Here is an 11,395-nt window from a genome sequence, read left to right on the forward strand (position 1 = left end):
ACATGTAAACTCATTTTAAACTTTCCTTAAAAAAGTAATAGATGAATTGATTTTCCTAATTAATATTCTCTGAGTAACAAATATAGTGGAAAAATTATCAAGAAACTTTTTTTGTTTTTAATAACTTCCAGACCTAATCTAAGTTCTTAGATTGGGCTAGTCTGTTAATACCATTAATGTCAAGTATTTTCCCCAAAGATTCCTAACATTTCAAAATAAACTGCCTGAAATAAGCCAAATAAGTGATTAAAACAAAATTCATAATATCACAGAACATTTTATGGGTATGTAAAAATTCTTTTGGTAATGTTTTTATCAGTTAGTTACCAAATTTTAAGCATAAAGGAAAGCTTTAAAGGGAATATTCCATCAGGTTTGAGCGAAATACTCCACTTAAGGGTCAAGAGGGGTGTTTAAAGCAAAAGTGCTATAGTTAGTATTTCTTTTCCCTTTTTTCTTTTGAGTGGATTAATGAATGTTGTAATTTTCTAACAGTTTGCATATCTCTACTTAAACAGATCCAGTGGGTAAAAACCCCTATTTCTGGTTATCTTAGAATATGGTGTATCTTCACCTTTCCCCTAGTTGGTATAATTTTTGTGTTCATCTATTTTATTGATGCTGGACATAGAGGAGGGACTGTATACAACCGAGCAACATCTCTGTTATCAGGATATTGGTAGAACCTGGATCCATTTGAAGACATTTCAGTATCCCATGGACAATTCAGCATGTTAGAAAATGCTAAATGCCAAGAGTTCAGAACAAGATAAAATTACAGAGAGGATTGTAGGGTAGAAAGAGGAAGGTAGCGATAATATTAAAGTCAAGATTAAAAAAAAACATATATATATATACACACACGTATATATATGTAGCAGATTAAATTTGACTGTGTAATGGGAAGTATTGAGAAAATGTTCAGATAAATATTTTCCTAAATAATGTTATTGAAATATTATAAAGTTAGGGATGGCAATCAACAATATAATTTAAGCAAATCAAGAATGCCAAACTTTATAGTAAAAAATTTTGTTAGTAAAATTATAATTTTTAAAGGGTAACATTCTTAACTTTTTCTAGTTCAGATAAAGTTTTCTGTTCCTAGTGTTTTGGGTTGTTAAAAACAGTATTCATTCTATTGTATTCATTAGTGAGAAAAAAGTTTGGTGTTTTATCCTCTGCCCAACCAGAATATCAGTTAATATCTGCAAATCTGCAAAATGAGAAGTGATTAAAGTGGACACCATGTTCTTCTCTAGCTCTCTGATGTGATAATTTTACTTAGTTTATTTACAGATTTTAATTAAAAGGGGGGGAGCTTAATTTAATTTTAACAGGATGACTGAATACCTCTACAGTGTGCTTTAAGATCAATTGACATTTTATTGCCTGTACTAGCAGCCAGATTTCCCCTATTTTTCTCTACTTTTTTATAGCCTAAAGGACACTAAATCTAGCACTCAACTTCTAGTAGTCCAAGTATTTTCAACTTTAAATCTATGTGTTCTTGAATTTTGTAATCTCATTAGGTAGATGGTTGAGGAACATAAAGTATGAACACTAATCAGATACCCAGATGATAGAACATTGGAAAGACTGTCAGCACAGCATTAAAAGACATAGGCAATCGAAACTGCCAAAGGAAAATTTTATTTTGTGAAAGGTGGGGTATTTGGAAACGGGTCATAAGACATTTGACTAACTTTGCTAAATTGTTTTTGTATGGCATCTCTTTTAGACAATAATCCAGAAATCAAAAACCTACTTTATGCACTGCCCATGGTACGTGGCTTAGTTAAGTAGTATTTGCACACTGCCAAGTTTGCTTTCTAATTCTAAAATTTCCCTTCCCCCCTCCCTCCCTCTCTCCCTCCCCCGTCCCTTCCCCCTCCCTTCCTTCCTTCATTCCTTCCTTCCTTCCTTTTGTCTATCTTCCTTCCTTTTTTCTTTGTTTTTTATTTTTTTCATTTCTGCTCACTCATTTGTTTCTATATATGGCCAGAATAAGACTCACCAGCTTTGCATAATACAAAGCACTCAGTGAAAGGGAGCTAATATTATTTCGTGTAGCACAGGAGCTCAAAAATAGTCACAAATATATGCAGGCTTTATTTTATGATGTTTCCTTTAAAAATGCACCTTACCTCTAATTTTACTAAACTAGTCTTATTTCTAGCCCAGAACAGTCTTGTTCTTTCCTTTCTCAACTGCTGTGCCTAATGTTTCTTGTACCTGGAATCATTGTCTTCCCTTCTACTTCACATGAAACACATCCTTCTATGCTACAAAATGCAAGTCAAATCCTACCTCTTTTATGAGCCTTTCCTGATAATTCCAGCTGAAAGTAATCTGTTTCACTTCTAGATTCTTTTAACACTTGTGGTTGGATTGTTAATTTGTCATTTACTATTTACTGCATTTCAGTAGAAGTTAGGTTCCTTTTATGATGCAAATGTTTAATGACGTGAACCAACTGGATCCATCCCCAAGCTGGGAATATTGCTACCGCAAGGATTGAATTCAGTAGTCTGGGTTCACTGTGCAGGGTCCCTCCTCCACAAAAAGGGCAAGAATATGCAGGCCAATTACATTTCAAGTGGTTTTGTGCATCTTAGCTCCAGCTTAACCATTTTGAATGAGATGACTGTCTCTTTTTTGTTTGTTGGTTTTGTTTTTGTTTGTTTGTTTTATTGGGGTATAGTTGCTTTACAATGTTGTATTAGTTTCTGCTGTACAATGAAGGTTCAGCTGTATGTATACATATATCCCCTACGTCTTGGACCTCCCTCCCCCCACATCCCACCCATCTAGGTCACCATAGAGCACCGAACTGAGCTCCCTGCGCTATACAGCAGGTTCCCACTAGATATCAGTTTTACACATGGTAGTGTATATATGTCAATCCCAATCTCCCAATTCATCCCATCCCCCTTTGCCTCCCCCACCACGTCCACATGTCCCTTCTCTACATCTGCGTCTGTATTCCTGCCCTGCAGATAGGTTCATCTGTACCATTTTTCTAGATTCCACATATATGTGTTAATATATGATATTTGGTTTTCTCTTTCTGACTTACTTCACTCTGTATGACTGACAACTACCATATGACCCAACAGTCCCACTACTGGGCATATACCCTGAGAAAACCATAATTCAGAACAATGTTCATTGTAGCACTATTTACAATATCCAAGACATGGAAGCAACCTAAATGTCCATTGACAGATGAATGGATAAAAAAGATATGGTACATATATACAATGGAATAATACTCAGCCATAAAAAGGAACAAAATTGGGATGACTGCCTCTTAATGGTATTTTTAATGTACACAGTACTTTCTACAGTACCTTACAGGATAGAGGGATGCAAGGTGATGGAGTGGAAAAAATTATGCACTTTCTTTTTTTTTTTTTATTTTATTATTTTATTTTTTTGCTTTACGCAGGCCTCTCACTGTTGTGGCCTCTCCCATTGCGGAGCACAGGCTCCGGATGCGCAGGCTCAGTGGCCATGGCTCACGGGCCCAGCCGCTCCGCGGCATATGGGATCTTCCCGGACCGGGGCATGAACCCGTGTCCCCTGTATCAGCAGGCGGACTCTCAACCACTGCGCCACCAGGGAAGCCCTGCACTTTCTTTGATGGTGAGACTTCTTTTCATTAGACTCTGAGCTCCTAAAAAGGAGGGGCTAGGTTTTTGTACCTTTGGTTCCTAACATAACCACGAATACATGGTTGGTGTTTAGTAAGTGTTTGTTAAGCTCAGCAAAATTTTGGAATCAAACACACCTGGGCTTAATACTTCTGTTGCTTTTAAGTTCACCTCAGGCAAGTTACTTAAACTTTTGAGTCTATTCCTTCATTCATAAATAGGAGATAATAACATTTGCCATAAAGTTGTTATGAGGACTCAATAAAATCATGTTTGCAAGGCACCTAGAACAGCTACTATATACAATTGATATTAGAGAGTTCTTCTTTCTCATTCAAATATTATATGTATATATATATATATATATATATATATATATATGAATTCATAGAGGAATGAAAGGGATATTCTACCTATCAGAACTGGCAAGACAAAAAAAATGAGGCAAGCAAGATGCATTTGGGAAATAGTTTATATTGCCAACTAATACTTTTTGAACCCATACTATGAGCCATATTATGTCCTAGGGATAAAATAATGAATATAATGGAATCTGCATCAGCAAGACCCAGTCTAAGAGAGAAGAAATCTTCAAATAGCCAATAGTCTGAGTTAGGATTAAGATACTAGGTATGGCAGTTTTAAACACGGCCCAGAAATATTTGACAGTCCTCCTATTGAAAGGATGGACTTGTGGCCAATTTGACATGACAGAAGGGATGCGGTGTGAATCCTGAGGCTAGATCCTAAAAGGCCACGCATCTTCCACCTGGTTCTCTTAGACTGCTTGCTCTCAGGATATTGCTCTAACAACATTCCCTTTAGGAATCTGGTCATCATGCTTTGAGAAGGCCAGTTCACAAGGAGAAGCCTTCAGTCATCCAAGCCCAGATATGAGACTGACAAAGCATACAGATTATTCCAGTCCTTAACTGTTTGAGTTTTCCTACCTGAATCCTCAGACATTGTGGGACAGAGATGAGCCATCCCTGCAGTGCTCTGTCTGATATTTTCCATAGAGTTCATTAGCAAAATTACATGGTGGTTGTTTTACATCACTAAATCTGGAGTGGTTTGTTACACAGCAATAGTAACTGGAGCATTAGGTGATACCTGGGTGAAGGTGCTTAATTCAAAACCTGGCCAAATACTATGAGGTCATTATCACTTAATGGTCCAATAATATTTTAAACCCCTCTAGTTGAAATTATTTAAATAGTTTTCTTTCTAAATAAGTGTAAAATAACCTGTAAGAACTCGTAGGTCCAAGTGATGAGAAATAATTAATAAATAATAGAAGATGTACCTATTTTTTTCTGATAGAGGAGATTCCTTCCTAATGTGAAGTGCATCCCTGAATCTTTATTATGAAACTAAAATATAGACCATAAAGAGTTATGGTTAATGTAGAGCTATATAACTATTTCTGGTGGTTAGAAAATGAAAATTTTCACCAGAGGAAAAAGTGTAGTTGTGTGATGTATACCCCTGAATTAATAACCAAATCTGTTAGAAAATTAATTGACTTGAAACTTGAGTTATGCTATTCAGAGTCTAAACTTCTTAATATGGTATTCAAGACCATCTAAACTCTGATCAGGGCCTCATCCCCACTACTATCCCGTCACCTGAATCCCCAGCCTCTCCAGACTGCCTCTCATTCCCTGAAGACTGTACACTTTCACACCTCCATGCCTAGGCTCAACTCCCTTACCTTATATTGGGGTCACCCAAATGGGTGGGCTCACCCCACAACCTCACCTACCCTGATTCCAGAGACAGGCTGACATTGCTTCTGTTTTCTCTTCTCTACATTGTTAATATCTGTAGTTAACACTTACTCTGCATTAAGCTAATTCTGCATTTGTCTCTTTCCTTCACCAATGGAAAATTCTTCAGAGGAAGTAGTCATTCTAATTCATCTTTGTATTCCCATGGTCCCAGCTTAGGTACTTAATAAAGATTTCCTAATAGTTAAAATATATATATATATATAGGAAATTCTCTGAGATAAGTTTGTGATACAGCAAGAAGCATTCCAAAAACATTATCAGAGTCTCCATCCACTCTTTAATTCCAAAATTGAAAAACAAGACCAAACCAAAAATGACTGTACTTTTTGAAATCATAAACTCCCCAGACTGTGAAAATCACCAATTTGTTTTGGAAAAAATTAGTGTCTCTATTTGTGAGAACTTCTGTATAATTCCCATACATAATTCGGTTCCACTTGTAAACTCTGCCTCAGTGAAAAAAATTAATGTATGTTCTGGCAGCCCTCATAAGTGTCTCCTCTGCTGGCTCAGCAAAGAAATTAAACCAAACCATAAGATATAAATCATATACTTTCTTGGTACAGAGCCTAGCCTTATTTCTTTACCTTCTATGTCTCTAGCTTATATATTTAAGACTAAGTGTTAAAATTTAATTAGCAAAATTAGTGCAGTATTTAAGACTGAGTATATGAGATGTTATAAATTATTTTAAAATTCTGAGGAAAAATATTAAATAAACATTATGTCTGTTGCATATCTTTCCTGTGCTTCTTGTATCATACTTTATTCTTGTTGTTTCGTAAAAATGTTCTTATTTACTAAAAAGTAAAAATATCTTTATGTAGTATCATTATCTGAATAAACTGCAGATTAAAGTTATTCATGAACAAGGAACTAAAAATGTTCCAAAACAAATTGGAACTTTTTTATTTCATCACACCTATAATTTCCACAAACTGTAAAACCATAGCATATACTAGTTGCTGATGTCTCTTCTGATTCTTGGCTTAGATTTTTGGGGTCTTAAACTTGGCTGTTATTTTCTGAAACTTGAAGCTTTTAATCATCTCCTTATGAGTTGCACCAACACATGTCATTAATGAAGAGAATTGGGTAACCTCCCTTGCTATTATTCTTAATTCAGCATATGACAGACACCGGCAGCAATTAGGAAGATCTGCCTAAGGCATAGAACGTTGAAAATAATATCTGATGACACAAAGAGGATTGATGTGGGAAAAAAAAAAAGAATTGTGTAAAGGTGAAATTTAATGTAAAAAGAGTGTTCACATATTGGAGGAAAAAAGAACAATGTATAATCCAGGTAAACTATAAAGAGTTACTGGAATTTAAGAAAACTTAAATAAAAAGTATCGAGAAGTAAACTTTACGCTTTGACAAATCTACAACCAAGTGGTAAAGCAGTATTAACAAATGAAAACCACCTCCACACTTTATTCATAAGCCATAAGATGTATGAGCTAGAGAAAATTGCTGATGGTGGAAATAGTCAAAGGTAGTTCAAGTTAAAATGGATATCATGCAAAGGTATTGCTTATTACTCTCCCACTTATGGTGTCTGTTATTATTTTGGGTGTGTGTGTTATAGCACTTCCAAGCTTTTACACTCTATACCTGACATTTTCACTTTTACTCTATTAAAGTTTTAATATTTTTTACTTATTTTTTTTTAGTTTTAACTTTTATAAAGTCTTTTGAGATAACTTACAGAAATTCATGAGCACAGGGAATTATGATCATTGTATTTCTATAGAGAGGAGATAGTGAGAAGGAAGGAACATTTTAAGAGAGAAGGACAAGGGAGCAGAAATAATCTAGAAATTATACAAGAGGAGAGAATTCTAGGAGTGTGAATGAGATGAAGAAAGGGAAGTAGGATAAAAACAGAATTCTCCATCCCTTCCTTCCTTTCTGTTTTTATAAAACGTAAGGTTTCTTTTCAGGGCAGGACACATCAAAATACACTGACAGTTAGATAGATGAAAGTCAGAACTCTTTCTTACAGCTCCAAATGAAAGAAGGCTGTCAGGCAGAGCCGCATAAGCACTTTTATCCTGGGACAGGGTAACAGCAAGCTGGAGCTGTAGGGGCAGCCTCTGTATGGCGAACTTCTGGGTTAATTTTTAGTCCCTGTGAACTGGCTAATTTGAAATCTTCTGTGGACCCCCCAGGGCATTACGGGGTGGAGGGTTCTCCCTGGTTCTGTTTCCTGGCCCCATGGAGATTAGGGTAAGTGCACTGTGGTTCAGAGTATGAAACCTCAATAAGGGAAGTGGTCAGGGTGCAGACTTAATTGGTTGCTTCAGAAGGGGAACTGACCAGACTCTACCCAGGACCTGGAAACCAGGTCAAGACAGCATAAAAACAATCAAACGCCACTTTATTATACTTACCTGGACACACACACAAACACACAAAGAGAGTGAATTAAACTCTAAATATAAAGAAGGCAAAGAAGAACAGAGAAAATATTAATAGCAGGGAAGGAAAAAACAGTAGGTTATCTCCTGCACCAGAGATTCGTTATGAGCTAATTTTCTTTCTTAACCTTCAGGGTCATGACAACTGTTTCCTTACACTCTTTCTACCCCAGGCATTGGTTGTCAAACGGGGCAGCTCAATTATGTGAGCATCGTATCTTGGCCCATAATCATCCATTACTCCTAATACATTTTATTAGGATTTAAATGAGCAATTTAGTAATGAGCTGGGTCTCCCCCAGAGTTCTATAACAACTGGTAGCTAAACAATTAGAAATGACAATTAATATTTCTACTTTTATTCAGCAATTCCCCAGTGTTTAAGGTGAGAGACTTTAAGTAATCCGATGTGTTTGTGGGGAAGAGGAATGGAGACAACTGAATACTTGTGTGTGCACATAAGATTTGCTTTTTAAAGACTCAGTTATTATTATTTTTAATCTCTGGCAAAGGTTTTCAAATTTTAACGTGCATAAGAAGCTTTGAGAGTGTTTGTTACTGTTGATGCCAGGGCTCTTTGCCCTGAGGGTCACGTCTGTGCAGAGCTCCATTTTTTTTTCATTTTCTTTTATTTAAAAAATATTTTTTAACATCTTTATTGGAGTATAACTGCTTTACAATGGTGTGTTAGTTTCTACTGTATAATAAACTGAATCAGCTATACATATACATACATCCCCATATCTCCTCCCTCTTGCACCTCTCTCCCACCCTCCCTATCCCACCCCTCTAGATGGACACAAAGCACCGTAGACTCAGTTATTTTTGATTCACCCTTTACTGGGCTCCACTGACCACACAAGAGCTTCCCTTGGATACCAAATAGTCACATCAAACTTAACTTATGCAAAACTAGAAACCTAATTTCTACACCACACAAAACAAGATAAGGCAAAATAAAACAAGACAACTTCTTCCCAAAGTCTTTTCCATTTCAGTAAACTGCAGCATTTCTTACACAAAAATACCTTAGGCTCGCCTTGTCTGTTTCTCACACTGCCTACCCAGCCATCAGTGATAAAATTTAAATCATAATATAAAATAAAAATCATAGTGAAATATGTCATGGATGATGTTATAGTGTAGACTAGATTTGATGCTCACGTAAGTCATCTGCCTTATTACAAAATGAATAACTGGGGGAAAAGAGTGTGAATCAAAGAGAATAACCATTCAAAAGATATCCAGGATCCGATTCCTTTCTCTAATTCCATTGCTATCCCTCTCATCCAAGTCACTCGCACCTCTCATCTGCATTATTACAATAACCATTGAACTGTTTTCCCTGTACGTAATCAATGTCCTGCAGTCTACTGTCTACCCAGGAATCGGAGTGACAGCTTTAAACTCTAAAACTGATCACGTCACCCCTCTGCTCAAACTTGAGAGAAAAGCAAGTTACAAAGGCTTACAAGGCCCTATGGGATCTGAACTCCCCCCTCCCCCCCAATCTCTCTGATTTTATCTCCTACTCCCCCTTTACTCATCTCTGCCATAGGCGCCTTTTTGATTTTCTGGAACATCTGATTTGTGGCATTCCCCTGCCTCAGTGACTTTGCACTAGTTGTTGCCCTGTCCGCAGTGGTCCTTAGGGATTCTGCAGAGTGCACTTACTTCCTTTGGGTTTCTGCTCAGTTGTCACTTTACTGGCAAGGCCTTCCATGACCACCTATAACATCTGCCATCTCTCAGCCCTTTCTATCACGTTTACCCTTATTTTATTTTTCTGCAGAACCCATTTATTATCACTTGATATATTGTGGATTAACTTCATTGGATTATTTGTTTAATTTCTGTCTCACCTTGGTGAAATATAAGTTCCATGAAGTTAGGGACTTTGACTTGGAAAGAACAAGGCATGCCTCATTTTATTAATTTATTGCTAGCAGAATAAATTGTACTTTAATGGGAAAGAAGTTTCTAGAAAAAAGATTCTTTTGATTTCCTATTCAATATATGTAAAGAGATAAATATCCTATTCAATATATGTAAAGGAACAGTTAGTGGCTACATTTGTTACACAAGATTAGTTGAACATTTACATTTACTGTGTATTCATAAGCAGATTTTGATGCATAAATGCTATTCTGGTACTAAAAGAGCATGTCAGAATCTCAGTCATTATACTTTATTTCAACTGGAATACAGTGCAAACCCTTCCTACTTTCAATTTTTCTTTTTATTTTTAAGCTAATACCTGTTTATTTTCATCCTAGCATCTTAGTTTGCATGGGACATGATGAAACTTAGATTTGCTCAGAGTCTTTTTTTTTTCAGACACACACACTATATTTTATTTTTACAAGAGATAAATAAACTGACACCAAGCATTGTAAATGATGACCACAACAAAAGCAACAATGATTGCAATTACCAAACACGAAACACACTCACACTATGTCATAATATTGACATTCAGTCCAGTAATCCTCCACTGTAACAGCTCCTTTACTTTGCAGTGAAATTTGATTTGTATACTTTTTGCCTCTGGGTCCTTGTGGGATTTTTTTTTTCATTCAAACAGAAAGCCACAAAAATTATAAGCATCCTCCTCAGTTCACTTAGTCCCATGTAATTAATTTTTTTTTATCTTGATCTTTTGTTAGCACTTTTATGAATTCATCAGTTTTCCATTAGAGTTCTGAAAATGCTTATTCATTCAGTTCATCATTATAGTCAGTTACCAGAAACCTGTACTTGTCAGAGTCTTTTCCATGAATTCCTTGAAGATGAAACCCTTTTATAGGAACATTTTTGCAAAAGCATCAAAGTACACCCAGAACTGTCTGTAAATGACAAAAGACTTAAAAATAACCACGGTTAAAGATTTGATGAAAGTTCATAATAATGCCATTGACAAGAAAATTTAGTTATTTCTGAGATATATATTTTAAAGTAATAACTACAATTATGACTTATGACATTATACCAGAACAGACAAGATTTTTAGAAATTTCATGTAATGTCTGAAACATTTATATTAACATATTTCCATACAAATAACCCAAAGAAAGTTTAGTATTGTTTTTTTCTTTGTTTTTTTGTATTGCAGGTTCTTATCAGTCATCAATTTTATACACATCAGTGTATACATGTCAATCCCAATCGCCCAATTCATCACACCACCATCCCCACGCCACCGCAGTATTCCCCCCTTGGTGTCTATACGTTTGTTCTCTACATCTGTGTCTCAACCTCTGCCCTGCAAACCTGCTCATCTGTACCATTTTTCTAGGTTCCACATATATACGTTAATATACGATACTTGTTTTTGTCTTTCTGACTTACTTCACTCTGTATGACAGTCTCTAGATCCATCCATGTCTCTACAAATTACCCAACTTCGTTCCTTTTTATGGCTGAGTAATATTCCACTGTATATATGTACCACATCTGCTTTATCCATTCGTCTGTCAATGGGCATTTAGGTTGCTTCCATGACCTGGCTATTGTAAATAGTGCT

The sequence above is a fragment of the Grampus griseus genome (genome assembly GCF_964374135.1).
Source record: "Grampus griseus genome assembly, chromosome: 8".
NCBI lineage: Eukaryota > Metazoa > Chordata > Mammalia > Artiodactyla > Delphinidae > Grampus > Grampus griseus.